The sequence below is a fragment of the Cebus imitator genome, unplaced genomic scaffold (assembly GCF_001604975.1).
Source record: "Cebus imitator isolate Cc_AM_T3 unplaced genomic scaffold, Cebus_imitator-1.0 Scaffold414, whole genome shotgun sequence".
In the NCBI taxonomy this organism is placed as follows: domain Eukaryota; kingdom Metazoa; phylum Chordata; class Mammalia; order Primates; family Cebidae; genus Cebus; species Cebus imitator.
In genome coordinates this window covers 690600-705754 of record NW_016107729.1, presented here as the reverse complement: position 1 = coordinate 705754, position 15155 = coordinate 690600, and the positions used below count along the sequence as shown (strand labels likewise).

Here is a 15155-nt window from a genome sequence, read left to right as displayed (position 1 = left end):
AAAAAAAAAAAAAAAAAAAAAAAAAGACACAGGGGATACTAGAGATGAGTTCTAGGGCCCAAATTGAGAGGTTTACCCAGGGAAGGAGGAATGCTTCATTCTCTGAGGAAGGATGAAAGATATAAGGGTGGGTGGAACATAGAAAAGAGGCTGAAGTAGGTAACATTTATCACCCTAAATTTCCTTTGTAAAATAGAAGGCAAGGCTTGTAGAATGAGGCACTTGAGAATGGCAGGATTAGTCACCAAGGAACTACCCAAGAAAAGAGAGCAAGATTATTAAGTAGGCTGAGATGAGAGCTCAGAGAGGCTGCAGAGGCAAGGTAGGCTGTTTTGATAGCTGCTCAGCAGTCCGCAGGGCAGACAGTTCAACTGATCCAGGGTCAGAGGATAAGAGGGCATGGATACTAAAGGATATGGGTAAAACAGGGGGTTTGAAGTGACAGATCATCATTAACTAGTTAGGAAAGAAATAAAGAAAGAAGAGAGCTAACAAAATAGACAGAAAATGGGGGGGAAAACCCGAAACAAAACAAAACAAAAAAACAGGTGGCCTCAGTAAGGCTAAAAAATAGGCTTAGTATGAGTGAGGGATAGAAACAGCTGGAACATAGGCAGTCATGGCCAATCTTCTAATTCCTGAAAGGAGACTTATTTAATGTGAAGTTTTCATCCACATCTCTAATTCTTTCTCCTAAACCACAAACTCTTAGGCAAGGGAAAAGGCTAGATACTAGATATTCTGCATTTATGACCACCAGATTAATATCTGGAGACTACATCTGAGCTATGTGACACCAAATTATATGCACTAATATTGTAAACACTTGAGAAACAATCATGTGATCTCATTTGCATGCACTCCTCCAAGTTTTTAACTCAGCAAAAACACAAATCATTTTATTATGCTTCCTCAAGAGAGTGACATACAAAAGTAGGGTACATTTAAGAACAAAAGGTAGGCTGGGTGTGGTGGCTCATGCCTGTAATCCCAGCACTTTGGGAGGCTGAGAAGGACGACTGCTTAATTACGCTTAGGAGTTCAAGACCAGCCTGGGCAACACAGTGAGACTCTGTCTCTATAAAAAACAGAAAATTGGCTGGGCAAAGTGGCCCACACCTGTAGTCCCAGCTACTTGGAGGCTGAGGTGGGAGGACCGTTTAAGCTCAGGTGGTCAGGGCTGCACTAAGCTATGATCATGCCGCTGTACTCTAAGCCTGGGTGTCAGAGTAAGACCCTGTCTCAAAAAATAAAAGGTAGCTTTTGTTTGGGAAGAGCAATACTGTAAAAAGCTTGCTGACTACTTTAAATTAGTAAACATGTCTTAGTTTAATTAAAGTCATTCTTGCAAGTGGAGGTGGTGGTGTCAGCAATGGTTGCACTTCAAGAAGACATTATTAAATTCTCTCATTAAACAATTATAAGCCAGGAGTGGTGGCTCACGCCTATAATCCTAGCACTTTGGGAAGCCAAGGTGGAGAGCTCAGGAGTTCGAAACCAGGGTAACATAGTGGGACCTTGTCTCTATTTAAAATAAAAATAAAAAATAATTGTAAATGTAGGTTTAGTGATATAAAAAGCAAATCAACTTCAACTTACCTAGATCTGGCCATTAATATTCTTAGCCTCTGCTGCAGCATCAGGAGTTTAATCATACTTCAAAATACCATGTCTTCTTTGTTTGCTGACTTAACCTAAAAACAGAAGGAAAACATTGAGAATGTCTTATTTCTAAAGAATAATATTCCTTATGAGCTTTCTGGCAACACAGTTCAGTTAATCTATTTAAACAAACTCAAAAGTCTAAAAGATTGAATAAAAAGTATTTAATATATAACATCAATTTTAAAAATTAATATAATATGTACCTGTTACCATTCTTTTTCAGAAGAAAAAGTAAAAATAGTCTTAGTTCTATGATGTTTCTGGCTTTTCTACTGCAGCTATAATACTTGCACAACTCACTTCTCTATACTCCACAGATGTAAAATGAAGGGTTAAACCACCTCTAAGGTTCCATTCCAGTTCTAAAAACCCATTTTAGCCAGTAGCAGACTAATTCTCCATCTCCAGAGACTGCTCCTAAACCTCACTCACCATAATTCCTCTTGAAGACTGTCTTCAAAATCCACCCTCCATATATTCCTATTCCATAAGACCCCTCCAAAACCAGTTCAGAAAAGTCAGTAAAGAAGAAAACTGATGGTATGAACAAGCATGCCACAGAATCATAGAACAGTGAAATTACAGTGATAAATTACAGTTTAGAGTTACAAGAGATTTCAATATATTTTTGAAAATTTTCTGGTCAATTTATTTACCCTTCATAACACACAAAAAAATCAAACTCACTCAAACAGGGATACTAATATTTACTAAATACCTACTTTGTATCCGGCATTTTATTAGGGGTTATGGGAATAGTCTCATTTTAATCTACATATTAATTAGAGAATAAATATGTTTGATAGCCAAAAGGAACATTTCCCAAACCATGTACCCACAGACAGTCAACAAATTCAACTCTGAACTTCAGATGTAACAATTTCAACTCTGAACTTCAAATGTAACAATTTCAACTCTGGACTTTAATTTTATACATAAAATCAGGATGCCAGGTGTTGGCCTACATCCCTTGTGAACTGCTGCTATACCTCACTTTAAGGTGGGCAGCAATCCACTCCCTCTTCTTTACTATCCCTTTCTTTTCTCCAGAAGCTCAAATATACACCATGCTTTGTCTCTGGCTTGGAAAACATCCCAGGGCTGAACTAATTCTACCATAAACAACTTCTTTTAGGTGAACGTATATTCTCTGTCTCTTCTAAAATGTATTATAAGGGACTTTGGCCAATTAGGTCAGAAACAACTCTATTCTGCTCATTTTTCATTCCTCTCATAAGCATTACTATACGCCACACAGAGTCATTTGGATGATCTCATTTAATCCAAACAACCAGTAAGGTAGATACTACCATTATTTCTGTGTTCCAAATAAGGAAACCAAGACTTAAAAGGGTTAGGTACCTTTTCCAACGTCAAGAACTTATCAGAAGAGCTAGACTTAAATTTTGATCTGACACTAAAGCCCAAGCACGTATTAATATACACAAAAAACTTAAAACAATATTTAGCCTATAGTAAGCACTAGTAAATGTTAGCTGTGGAAATGACAATACTTTGTTATCATACAATGCTGCGTGCCTCTGACTGTCTGTTGACCTTTCTGTGCTTACATTTTCTCATTTATAAGATTAGGGCACTCACTTCACAGAGTTATTGTGAAAACCAAATAAACTCCAGATATAAACATTTAGAAAATTAATATCATTTTAAAAGACAAGGCATTATTTATCACCATTAAAGTAAAATTCTCTGATTTCATAAAGAAGGCTTTTGCACTGTAAGCACAGCAAATCTAGAACTTAAGCACATCCTTATAACAAGTGTACATTAATAAATTTAGTAAAGCTGTCCTAAATTATTCCAAATATGATTCTTGCAGAATGACACGTAAAGAGAACACTGAACTCTATTCAAAAGTATGATTATAAATTTGGTGCTCGGGAAGGTATATGTGCTCTTTTGGTGTACTAGCAATGAAGGGGAATTTGGCTTATACTATAGTAATTTTCTTCAAATATAAGCAGGAAAGAGTGTTTATAGTTAGAAGTATAGCAACATGACTAAATTTTGGGCAAAGCAAACTGCCACATTTCGTTACATTAAAACAATCAAGAGGATGGCATTCAAAAACCATGTTCTTTGTGTCCATGGTCTGGCTGGTTGTTTTTGTTGCTGTTGTTTTCAAATTTACTGGGGCCAGGCGTGGTGGCTCACACCTATAATCCCAGCACTTTGGGAGGGTGAGACAGACGGATCGTGAGGTCAAGAGATGGAGACCATCCTGGCCAACATGGTGAAACCCCATCTCTACCAAAAATACAAAAATTAGCTGGGCGTGGCGGTATGCACCTGTAGTCCCAGCTGCTTGGGAGGCTAAGGCAGAAGAATCGCTTGAACCCAGGAGGCGGAAGTTGCAGTGAGCTGGGATCATGCCACTGTACTTCATCCTGGCTACAGAGCAAGACTCCGTCTCAAAACCAACAACAACAACAATAAAAACAACAACCATTGGGTAGGTCTTTTATTCTACACATTAATTTTCTGTTAATTCTTAACACTGACAAAGATTTCTGAATTATTTACATTATTCTGAAAAAGAGGAGTTAAAAAAAAAAGCTGAGGGGAGATTCTCAGTATATTATGCTAGTTACCCTTAAACCAAAGCCATTATATAAAAAGCAAGGGTATCTATAACAGTTCCCTTATTAGGTGAAAATTTAAAGTACACCCATATACACAAAACTGCAAAGCCATATGGTTATTTTAAGCCTCCATCCATGAATATGGTTGCATTTGCACATTCCTAAACAGATTTTCTTTCCTTTAGTTTTAGTCTAAGGGCAATGCTGATGAACTGCTTCATAATTCATAATCCTCCACCCACCCCCACTTTTAACTCTTGAAAAAAATCATTTACCTTACTTACAAATCACTTTAATATCTGGTACTTTAATTTCTGACAATTATATTTAATCAAAATTCTCTGTACTGCAGTTTAAACCAGATTCCTCTCATTGCTCTATAAGAGACAAGTAAAATCTGTAGGATCAAGAAAGAATAAGTATATGCTTATATACATTTAAGCTGTCAACAATTCACTTTTCTGTGGATAAATCTAAAATATTAATAAAGTAGCATTTCTTTTAAGATGGGTCTCACTGTGTTGCCCAGGCTGGTCTCAAGCTTCTGGGTGCAAGCAACCCTCCCACTTCAGCCTCCCAAAGTGCTGGGATTATAGGTGTGAGCCACTGTGCCCAGATTAAGGCAGCATTTCTTTATTTCAGACATAGTTGCTTGAATTAAGCTAACAAAAGATTACTTAGTAGGTAAAAATGATTTTTAAACAACTATCAATATTAAAGAGAAAATTAAATAATGAATTCATCCATTTCCCTATCCACAAACTGAGGCATTCTATAAGTATTTTCTGAGCACCTACTCTGTGTTTGGCACTGAGTTAAGTGCTAGAAATAAAGAAAAAGAACACATTCCCTGACTCCAAGGAGCTTACTGTCTGGTGAGAGAGACAGAAGAAAATGAATATGTGACAGAATTGTAGTCCCATGTGCTGGTGCTATCAGAACATTCAATACAGAGCAGAAGGAAAGACAGAAATAAGCATAAAAAAAAGGCTCCCTAGGAAAGCTGGTTCCTACACTGAGTCCTGAAAGATGGATGGGTGTTAGCTAGGGCAGGGGCAATCCAGATCAAGAAGAAAGCATGCAAAACCTCACAAACCTAAAAGAACATGGCCTCCTCCAGGAGCATCAGGTAGTTCCTTAAGAGTTGGAATGTAAGGTGTGCATGGGAAAATATTAGGAAATAGGTAGGAAGGAAGGCACATGGCCATTTCACCAAGGGTCAGTTTCTACTACTCAGGGTAATTCACATTTCCCCTTATACTCTTCCATAAACCACCGATGTCCTACCAGAATACTTTCCAATGAAGGCAGAAAACTGAGATTACATACAAGAAAAATTTAATTTAAAATTGGTAAGAATAAAATTAATAGTGTTTTACTGTCTGTGTGATGTCCAAAGTCTAAATTTCAAGACACAGCATGCGTCTATAAACATTCCCTGGATAGCGTCTGGACTTGCAGTGTCACTGCATAATGACCTTAACCTCAGGTTCCCTCTTCTCTTCTAGACCCAGAAAATGCACACACTTTAACCCCAAATCTCACAGTGAATCTTACAAAGTCCCTTTTAATCATGTATTTTATTTTTTAGGAATGAAATACAAGAATATATTTATAGAGAGATTTATATATGTGTATGTGTGTTTGTGTGTACGTATATATACATAAAATAACACACATATATAAAACAATTTTGTGTATTTGGCAAATACTAAGAAAATGTTACTAAAATAGCTTAAAAACTAGATTTTTTTAAAAAAAAGCTAAAATGGAAAATGATACAAAATACTATCTCTACCTTTAATAGTGTGGGTCACAACTTAATCCTAGAGTCATCCTTAATCTTGGTACATATCTATAGCAAGAGACACTGGTGATGAATTTAGAAAATTAAGTTGGAGTGCCCATAGTGTCTGCCCTAAGATATGTGCAAACCCAGCAAATGAGTCACTCTGCCTTAGCTAATTTAGTAAGGTAATCAGGACCAAGGGCAACAATCCTAGCGAAAAAAAAAAATAAATAAATCAACTTTCAGAACTCTCAAAGAAACTTCGTTTAGTGCTTTATACTGCAGTATAAAAATATATACAGCGAAATAAAATACCATCCTCTAGCAACACCGAAAGGATGAACATTCTCTGTGAGCAATTATATAGCTCTCTCCACTAAAAATTCACAGATCGCAACACAGAAAGCAGAGATACGTGTATGCTTTTAACTGCGGTAAGCAAGTAGAGGCACTCTCTAGAAAATGATTACCTTCAACTCTGAAAATCTGAATGAATATATTTGATCTCACAGAGTTAGTGCATTCAGTTTTCTGTAAACACTGTAGATCAAAATTCCAAAATAAACCTCTAGTTTAGAAATTTACTAATAAACACTAATCCCTTAGCAGGACAAAACTTGAGTATAATAAATACTTAACTTATGAAAAACCACATATCATACAAGATCTTTAACCCCAATACCCATTTACTAAAAAATACTGTGAAATTCAAAGGAATTGTTATTTCCCAAATAAATGCCATGTTCTTCTTAATGTAATCATTGAGTAACTTAAAATCAATTCAGTTCTCTCTATTGTACTTGTGTTTATAGGCAATGAAGTTTTTGCTAAACTGAGCAACCGCAGGAGGTAAAACCACAAGTATGAATTTTACAATATTTTCCTTAATCTGGTATACCTACTAGTTCTTAAAAAGCATTTGGCTTAATGGCTTTATTTTTTAAAAACGACAAAACTTTAAATGCAAGTCACTCTAATTTCGAGCTTCACGTTAAATAAATACACAAACTACTGAATATATTCAAACTATAAAAATCAACAAAACATTCAAAGGCATGTAAGAAAGTCCCTAGGCATCTTCACTTTTTATATATAATACCCTTAAACTAGAGCTAAATAAACATTAATGATGGATAGCAGAAAAGTAAATAAAAGCTGGGCCAGGTGGCTCACGCCTGTAATCCCAGCACTTTGGCCAAGGTAGGCAGATCATGTGAGGTCAGAAGTTTGAGACCAGTCTGGCCAACACAATGAAACCCTGTCTCTACCAAAAATACAAAAATTAGCTGGGTGTGATGTTACATACCTGTAGTCCCAGCTACTTAGGAAGCTAGGGCATGTGAATTGCTTGGTGAGCTGAGATTGAACCATTGCACTCCAGGCTGGGTGACGGAGAGAGACTTAAAAAATAAAGCAAGTAAATCAAAATGTATTTTTCAAAACTGAATACAGAAATGTATAAGTAGAATTTACTGTAACTGTACTTCCAAACTCAGGTGGATATGATGTTAGTTATTAGACTAATATTAAAAGCCTAAATATGGGCCAGGTGTGGTGACTTACACCTGTGATGCCAGCATTTTGGGAGATTGATGCAGGAGGATCGCTTGAGGCCAGGACTTTGGGACCAGCCTGTTGCAACATAGCAAGATACCATCTCTATTAAAAAAAAAAAAAAAAAAAGCCTAATATTGACTATGTGGTATATGAAATATGTACACCATTTGTACAACACACACACACACACACACACACACACACACACACACCCCCAAGCTCAAAATAAGCTATGCCAAATGCCAAGTAAGTCTAACCCCCAAAACAGTTTCAAATAGCTCATTTAAATATATCTACATTTAAACAAACCTAAAATGCTGTTAAATATACTCTCAAAGAAAACTAAATTTGCCTATTTATTCTCTACTTTTAGAGCAGTACATTCAAAATAAATGTTACAATCTAACACACTTGATTCAAGTATCCCACTAATAAAAATGTTTGCTCTGTATAGTCATCCCTTGGTGTATCAGGGTATTGGTTCCAGGGCCTCTGTATGGACCAAAACACGTGCACACTCAATTGCCACAGTCATCCCTGTGGAATCTGTGTATATGAAAAGTCAGCCCTTCGTATATGCAAGTTTTGTATCTCACAAATACTTTCTGGCTGACAAAATCTACCTACAAGTAGACCCATACAGTTCAAACTCCGTGTTGTTAAAGGGTCAGTTGTATATATGCTTTATAACATGCCCCCTCATGATATGTCAACAACAAAACATATACCAGAAAAGTTTGCATCAGAGCACATCTACCCCTGTGATTAACTTTTATAGAGCTCTTAAAATAAGTATTGTTCAAAAACTATTTAATGACAAAAACAAAACCTTCATGATATGGCTCATGCCTGTAATCCAGCACTTTGGGAGACCAAGGTGGGTAGATCACCTGAGGTCAGGAGTTTGAGACCAGCCTGGCCAACATGACAAAACCCCATCTCTACTAAAACTACAAAAATTAGCCGGGCGTGGTGGCACATGCCTGTAATCTCAACTACTCCAGAGGCTGAGGCAGGAGAATTGTTTGCGCCTAGGAGGCGGAAGGTGCCGTGAGCTAAGATCACATCACTGCGCTCTAGTCTGGGTGACTGAGGGGGACTCCGTCTCGGGAAAAAAAAAAATGTAAAAACCTGTTAAAGAAAACAAACAAACAAACAAACAAAAACTGAGCTGAGCACATAGCTTACACCTGTAATCCCAGCACTTTAGAAGGTCGAGTAGGGAGGACTGCTTGAGCCCAGGTTCAAGATCAGCCTGGGCAGCTCGGTGAGACCCTGACTCGTCAAAAAATGAACAAGTAGCTAGGCATGGTGGCAAACGCCTATAGTCCCAGCAACTGGGGGAGGTGAGGTGGGAGGATCACTTGGGCCCAGGAGCCCAACAGCACAGTGAGCTTTGATCACGCCACTGCACTCTAGCCTGGCGACAGAGTAAGACACTGTCTCAAAATAACAACCACTAAATGTGGTATGTATCCCTATATTGGATCCTAGAACAAAAAAAGAACACTAGTAGAAAAACAGAAGAAATTTAAATAGTCTGTAGTTAATAGTATTGTACTAGTATTAATTTCTTTTTATTTTATTTTTTATTGTATTTGGGCTGTGGGGTACATGTGCACATCCTGCATCCTGCAGCATAGCTGCATAGGTACACACATGGCATAGTAGTTTGCTGTCTCCTTCCCCCCGTCGCCTACATCAGGCATTTCTCCAGGTGTTATCCCTCCTCATCCTCCCCCCCCCGCCCTTCCCCCGGTTGTTCCCCCCCTTCTCCCCCCCCCACTGTCCCTCCCCTTCCCTCCACACACCCCTCTACCCAGCCCTGGGAGTGTTGTTCCCTTTCCTGTGCCCCAGTGTTCTCACTGTTCATCACAGGCCTATGAGTGAAAACATGCAGTGTTTGGTTTTCTGTTCTTTTGTCAGTTTGCTGAGAATGATGGTTTCTAGATTCAGTCATGTCTCTACAAAGCACACGAACTTGTCGTTTTTTTTTTTTTTTTATGGCTGCATAGTATTCCATGGTGTATATGTGCCACATTTTTTTTTTGTCCAGCCTATCATTGATGGGCATTTGGGTTGGTTCCAGGTCTTTGCTATCGTAAACAGCGCTGCAATGAACATACGTGTGCATGTGTCTTTATAAAAGAACGAGTTATAATCCTTTGGGTATATATACAGTAATGGGATTGCTGGGTCAAATGGAATTTCTATTTCTAGATCCTTGAGGAATCGCCATACGGTCTTCCACAATGGTTGAACTAATTTATACTCCCACCAACAGTGTAAAAGTGTTCCTTTTTCTCCACATCCTCTCCAGCATCTGTTGTCTCCAGATTTTTTAATGATTGCCATTCTACCTGGCTTGAGGTGTATCTCAACATGGTTTTGATTTGCATTTCTCTAATGACCAGTGATTATGAGCATTTGTTCATATGTTTGTTGGTTGTATATTTGCCTTCTTTTGAAAAGTGTCTGTTCATATCCTTCGCCCACTTTTGAATGGGTTTGTTTTTTCTTGTAAATCTGCTTTAGTTCTTTATAGATTCTGGATATTAGTCCTTTGTCTGATGGGTAGAGTGCAAAAATTTTTTCCCATTCTGTTGGTTGCTGGTTTACTCTAATGACTGTTTCTTTTGCTATGAAGAAACCCTTAAGTTTAATTAGAACCCATTTGTCTATTTTGGCTTTTGTTGCCATTGCTTTTGGCGTTTTCATCATGAAGTCCTTGCCTATGCCTATGTCCTGAATGGTGTTGCCTAGGTTTTCTTCTAGGGTTTTTATGGTGTTCTTATGTTTAAATCTGCAATCCATCTGGAGTTAATTTTTGCATAAGGTGTAAGGAAGGGGTACAGTTTCAGCTTTTTGCATATGGCTAGACAGTTTTCCCAAAATCATTTATTAAACAGGGAATCCTTTCCCCATTGCTTGTTTTTGTCCGGTCTGTCAAAGATCAGATAGTTGTAGATGTGTGGCGTTGCTTCCAAGGCTGTTCTATTCCCTTGGCCTGTATCTCTGTTTTGGTATCAGTACCATGCTGTTTTGATTACTGTAGCCTTGTAGTATAGTTTGAAGTCAGGTAGCGTGATGCCTCCAGCTTTGTTTTTTTACTTAGGATTTTCTTGGCTATGCGGGCTCTCTTTTGGTTCCATATGGTTATGTAAGATGTTAACATTAGGGGAAGCTAGGTGAAGGGTATATGGGAATCTCTGTACTGTCCTTGCAACTTAACATTCTAAAATTATTCTAAAAAGTTTTATTTTAAAAGTTGCTCTTCACGCCCAGTAGCAAACTTGAGAGGATTTGCATTTCTAAAAAGTAACGTTTTATACCTATTTTTCTCTCCTCTACCTCCACACAAAATACATAAACCCACAAAAAAAGACTAGATGAACACACCCTAAAATGTTAATACTGCTTCATTTGGTGGTAGAATGAAAAGGATTTTTTCTTTTTGTGTTTTCTAGTGTGTGAATTGCTTTTATAATCAATGAATTATTAGCTAAAGGAAATACAAATCAATACTTACTGAAGGGATCTTTAGAAACAAAAGCTGTAAGTGTTAGAACCCAAAGGCAGACTACATAAAAAACACGTTTAGGCAGACTGTGAAGAACACAGTGGCCAAGGGAAACTGCCACAAGCATCTAATTAGTAAATGCTGGAAACCTGCCAACCAGCAGAACTTAACATCTACTCTCAGGTTAAAGTGCCTGAGGCTAAGAAGCTATGATCAAAATTCACATCTTAGGGAAGAATGTCTTGAAAAGCCCCCAATACTAAGAATTCATGGAGAGATACACAGCACAGCCTAGGTTTACTTCAAACACAAATAAAGCAGCTGGACATCTGGTAAGCAACTGCCCACTGGGAACTTCCAGAGACATTCTTCAGTACCACAGTATGTTCCCAAAGTTTTTCTTCCCTACTTCTTTCCTCTCTGACATCTTCCTACCACATACGCCCATTCCTTAGCCCAAAGGCCTAAAAATGGCACCCGGGTGCCATCTAGCAACGTGGGTAGAATTATCCGGGTCTAGAGACCACTGGAATTACGGAACCAAATCCTACTTCAGATGTGTAACAGATGCCTCCCACAAGTAGCTTTGTTTTCCCCCTGATACTTTCAGGAAAAAATATATTCTAGAAACTCCATTAAGCCATCAGAAGGGAAAATTTAATCAACAACAAATATTCTCCAATCAAAATTTAAAAATACAATCATATCATCCCTTAAAGAAAGTGCTAGTGGAATCAGATTACATTTTGATAAGAAATCTCTTCTAAGCTGTAATCAGTGTGACTGACATGTATTAGGCTGCAAGCTCCTGCTAAGATAGCTCTAAGTGGCTAGTTCTGAGTTTTGGGTTGCTTTTTAAAAATAATTTTTAATTGTCTTTTTATGGGCCACTCATTCTCAGCAGAAAGTATAGTAAGTTGCAGAACTGCCACTTAATAAACATTTATATGCATTCCTTTTTAGTTTAGTCTTTTGAATACTTGTGGACCTGTAATAAGACACCTAAGGATTAACTTAATGATGTAAAAAACAAGGCACTACACTCAGAGGCAAAAGGGTCTTGTAAGTTTAAGTGCCTGGCCTTTACTTCATGAGTTCTGTAACAGTGATTTTAAGCACCAGAAGCCTTTTTTTCTTACTTTCCAGTTCCTCGCTGTGTTTAAGAAAGTAGAGGCTACCAAAAAAGTGATCCTTAGGTATGGTGGCCACTATACTATTACTGTTATTTTGAATATTAATAGACATATATCCTATTTTTTATCAAGGCTAAAACATGATTGATTTTAAGTCTGGTATTTTATATACCACTGAGAAAGAAAAAAAGTCAATTTATGACACTAATTGTGAGATACACCCAAATTTCAGTGAATAAAATTGAGAAATGTCTCTTAGGATCAATAAAATACGTTATACAGTCAATGAAAGAATAAAAACGCAAATACACAATAAAATACATTACATAGTCAATGAAAGAACAAAGAACACATTACAAATAATAGAAATGACAAGTCGTTTGGACCATCTTTTCTTTCCTCCTTCCCAGATGTTGAAGATAGTTAGAATCAAGTGGTAGGATTTCAGAGCAACCAAGACTAAAGTGATGTTCTTTTGAGCCCTTGTTAAATATTGATATAAAAACAATCTCATAATGCAGATTGCTGGGAACTATTTTCTTCACTTATCAACAAGGTAATGAAGGTGAGGAAATTAATCAAAATTTTACTAGAAGCCAAATTTAAAATGTTTAGTTTTCCTCTCTACCACATTAACAAAGACAATATGCATCCTTCCTCTAAAGGCTTCATGGTTTGCTTTCCTTCAGCTTTATCTGGATCTTAATTTAAACACGTATCAATCATCCATGGTGAATGTAATTCTGAACAGCCACATTCATAATTACACTTGAACTTATCCCTCTGAACACAACTTACAATAAAATACAATTTGATGATTTTGTTTATTTGTTTTCAGACAGGGTCTCGTTCCACGGCTCAGGCTGGAGTGCAGTGGCGCAATCATAGCTCACTGCAGCCCTAACCTCTTGGGCTCAAGTGATCCTCCCGCCTCAGTCTCCCAAAGTAGTTATGACCACAGGTGTGCACCACCACACCCAGCTAATTTTTAGTATGTTTTGTAGAAACAATGTCTCACGATGTTGCCCAGGGTGGTCTAGAACTCCCAGTCCCAGGCAATACTCCTGCCTTGGCCTCCCAAAGTGCTGGGATTACAAGTGTGAGCCACCAGGCCCAGCCAGGAGAAAATACAATTTGAAAGCAACTTTGAGAATATTTCTTTCTTTTTTTTTTTTTTTAAAGACAAATGTGAAAAAAACAAATTTCAACAAAAAACAGCTGAAATTTCTAAGAAGATGTTTTATTCTGTCACACTCTCAAAATGTTTCTTCAACACTGGCTGAAAAGCTGTGTACTTTAATCTTTTAAAGAAGTTTTTGAATCATCTTTAAAAAGTCTTTGAATTTAATTCAACAGTTAGCTACAAAGAATATTGGCTTCCCATAATCATGTACATAAAATACTCATGTTGAAGCCTTAAAGTTTTAAAGTTTCCACATGTAAATTACAAAATTGAATTCTCTGAAATGATTAACCCTTCTAAAAAGAAAGTGCAGTATGGCTCAGGTGAGGTTTTAATTGTCATATAATTGACAAATGGCATACAATATCTCTGCTACCTAAATGTACTTTAAACACCACATTAGAATTTAAAATGAAAGGCTTTGATAGTTTTGCTTGTTTGTTTTGAGACAGGTCTTGCTCCATCACCCAGGCTGGCATCATTGGAGATGGATAATGTCTTCTGGAGATATTTAGAATGCTAAAAACAAAGCCTTTCATTCTAGATTTAGTGTATGTACTAAATATGTACTAAAACATTAGAGAGATCTGATTTCTAACTTAACCTCTCTGAATCTGTATTTCCTCACAGGTTAAGTTAAAAACACTTCCTACCAACGCTCCCTACACTTCATATGTTTTTTGCAGGTTTGGAAGTGGTTGCATACAATAATCATGAGGATTGAATTAAGTTACTGAACAATGAAGATGGAAAAAAAAGGGATGGATTAGAGTGATATTTAAGTGCTAGCCTTAATAACACCTGATGATTGATTAGACTGGGAAGGAAAGCAGGAGTCAAGGAAAATACTCACATTTTTAGCCTAGGTTGACAGTATGCTCAGCGAGCTAGGGAACATAGGAAGGACATAAGGTACTTTGATGTCTGTGAGACATCCAAATGGAGATGCTCAACAGGCAAATAGAAATATAGGTGTGGAGATGGGAGAGAGATTTGAGTCATCAACCTATGGATGCAAGCATAGGTCAGAAGAGACTACCCAGAGCGAAGAAAAGTAAGACCAACAGCAGCTCAGAAACACCAATGTTTAAAGGAACTGCAGAGTGAAAAAAAGCCCACAAGGAGACTGGACATTCACTCTCCAAGAAGCAAGAACGAAACCGCCGGAGAGAGAGATCCAAGATGGCTGATCACTAGCAGCTCGGGATTGTAGCTCCCAGTGAAAGCGCAGAGAACGAGAGGACGCCACACTTTCAGACGAATTTTTGTTGCTCACGCACCAGGAGATTCCCAGCGGAGGAGCCCCTTGGGTTGCCAGTGTGACTCTTGTGGCCGGCGAGGCGGTTTTGCTGCTGCCTTGGTGCGGCGGTTCTTGGTGCAGAGTCAGAAAAGCACCATCAATCATAACGTCGCTGTTTTGGCCAGCGCAGTGGGTTGCTCAGATTTTAGCGCTGGGAATCAACAAGTTGGACGTCCACTCAGAAACCCAATTACAAAGATGGTAATTATAAAGACCACAGATGGATAAATCTAAAAAGAAGGGAAGAAAACAGCCTAAAAAGCCTGAGAATTCCCAAAATCAGAACGCCTCTCCCTCTACAGGGGATCACAGTTCCTCATCAGAAACGAAACAAGGCCTGATGGAGAAGGAGTGTGTTCCATTAACAGAAGCAGGCTTCAAAAGGTGGATGATAAGAAACTTCTG

General features: G+C 37.9%; 1 protein-coding gene across 2 annotated transcripts in view; it reads right to left on the bottom strand.

Moving 5' to 3' along the window:
* The window catches only part of LOC108289749 (fibroblast growth factor receptor substrate 2), a 48786-nt gene that overhangs the window by 11129 nt on the left and 22502 nt on the right, over positions 1–15155 (bottom strand). The window contains exons 1-2 of one of the 2 annotated variants that reach the window (XM_017509283.2): positions 2098–3773; positions 1600–1694 (exon numbers count right to left, since the gene is read on the bottom strand). The gene's annotated coding sequence lies outside the window, so the exon portion shown is untranslated. Of the gene's footprint in view, positions 1–1599; positions 1695–2097; positions 3774–15155 lie in introns of those variants that run through there. The other variant, XM_017509282.2, reaches the window with a different exon arrangement.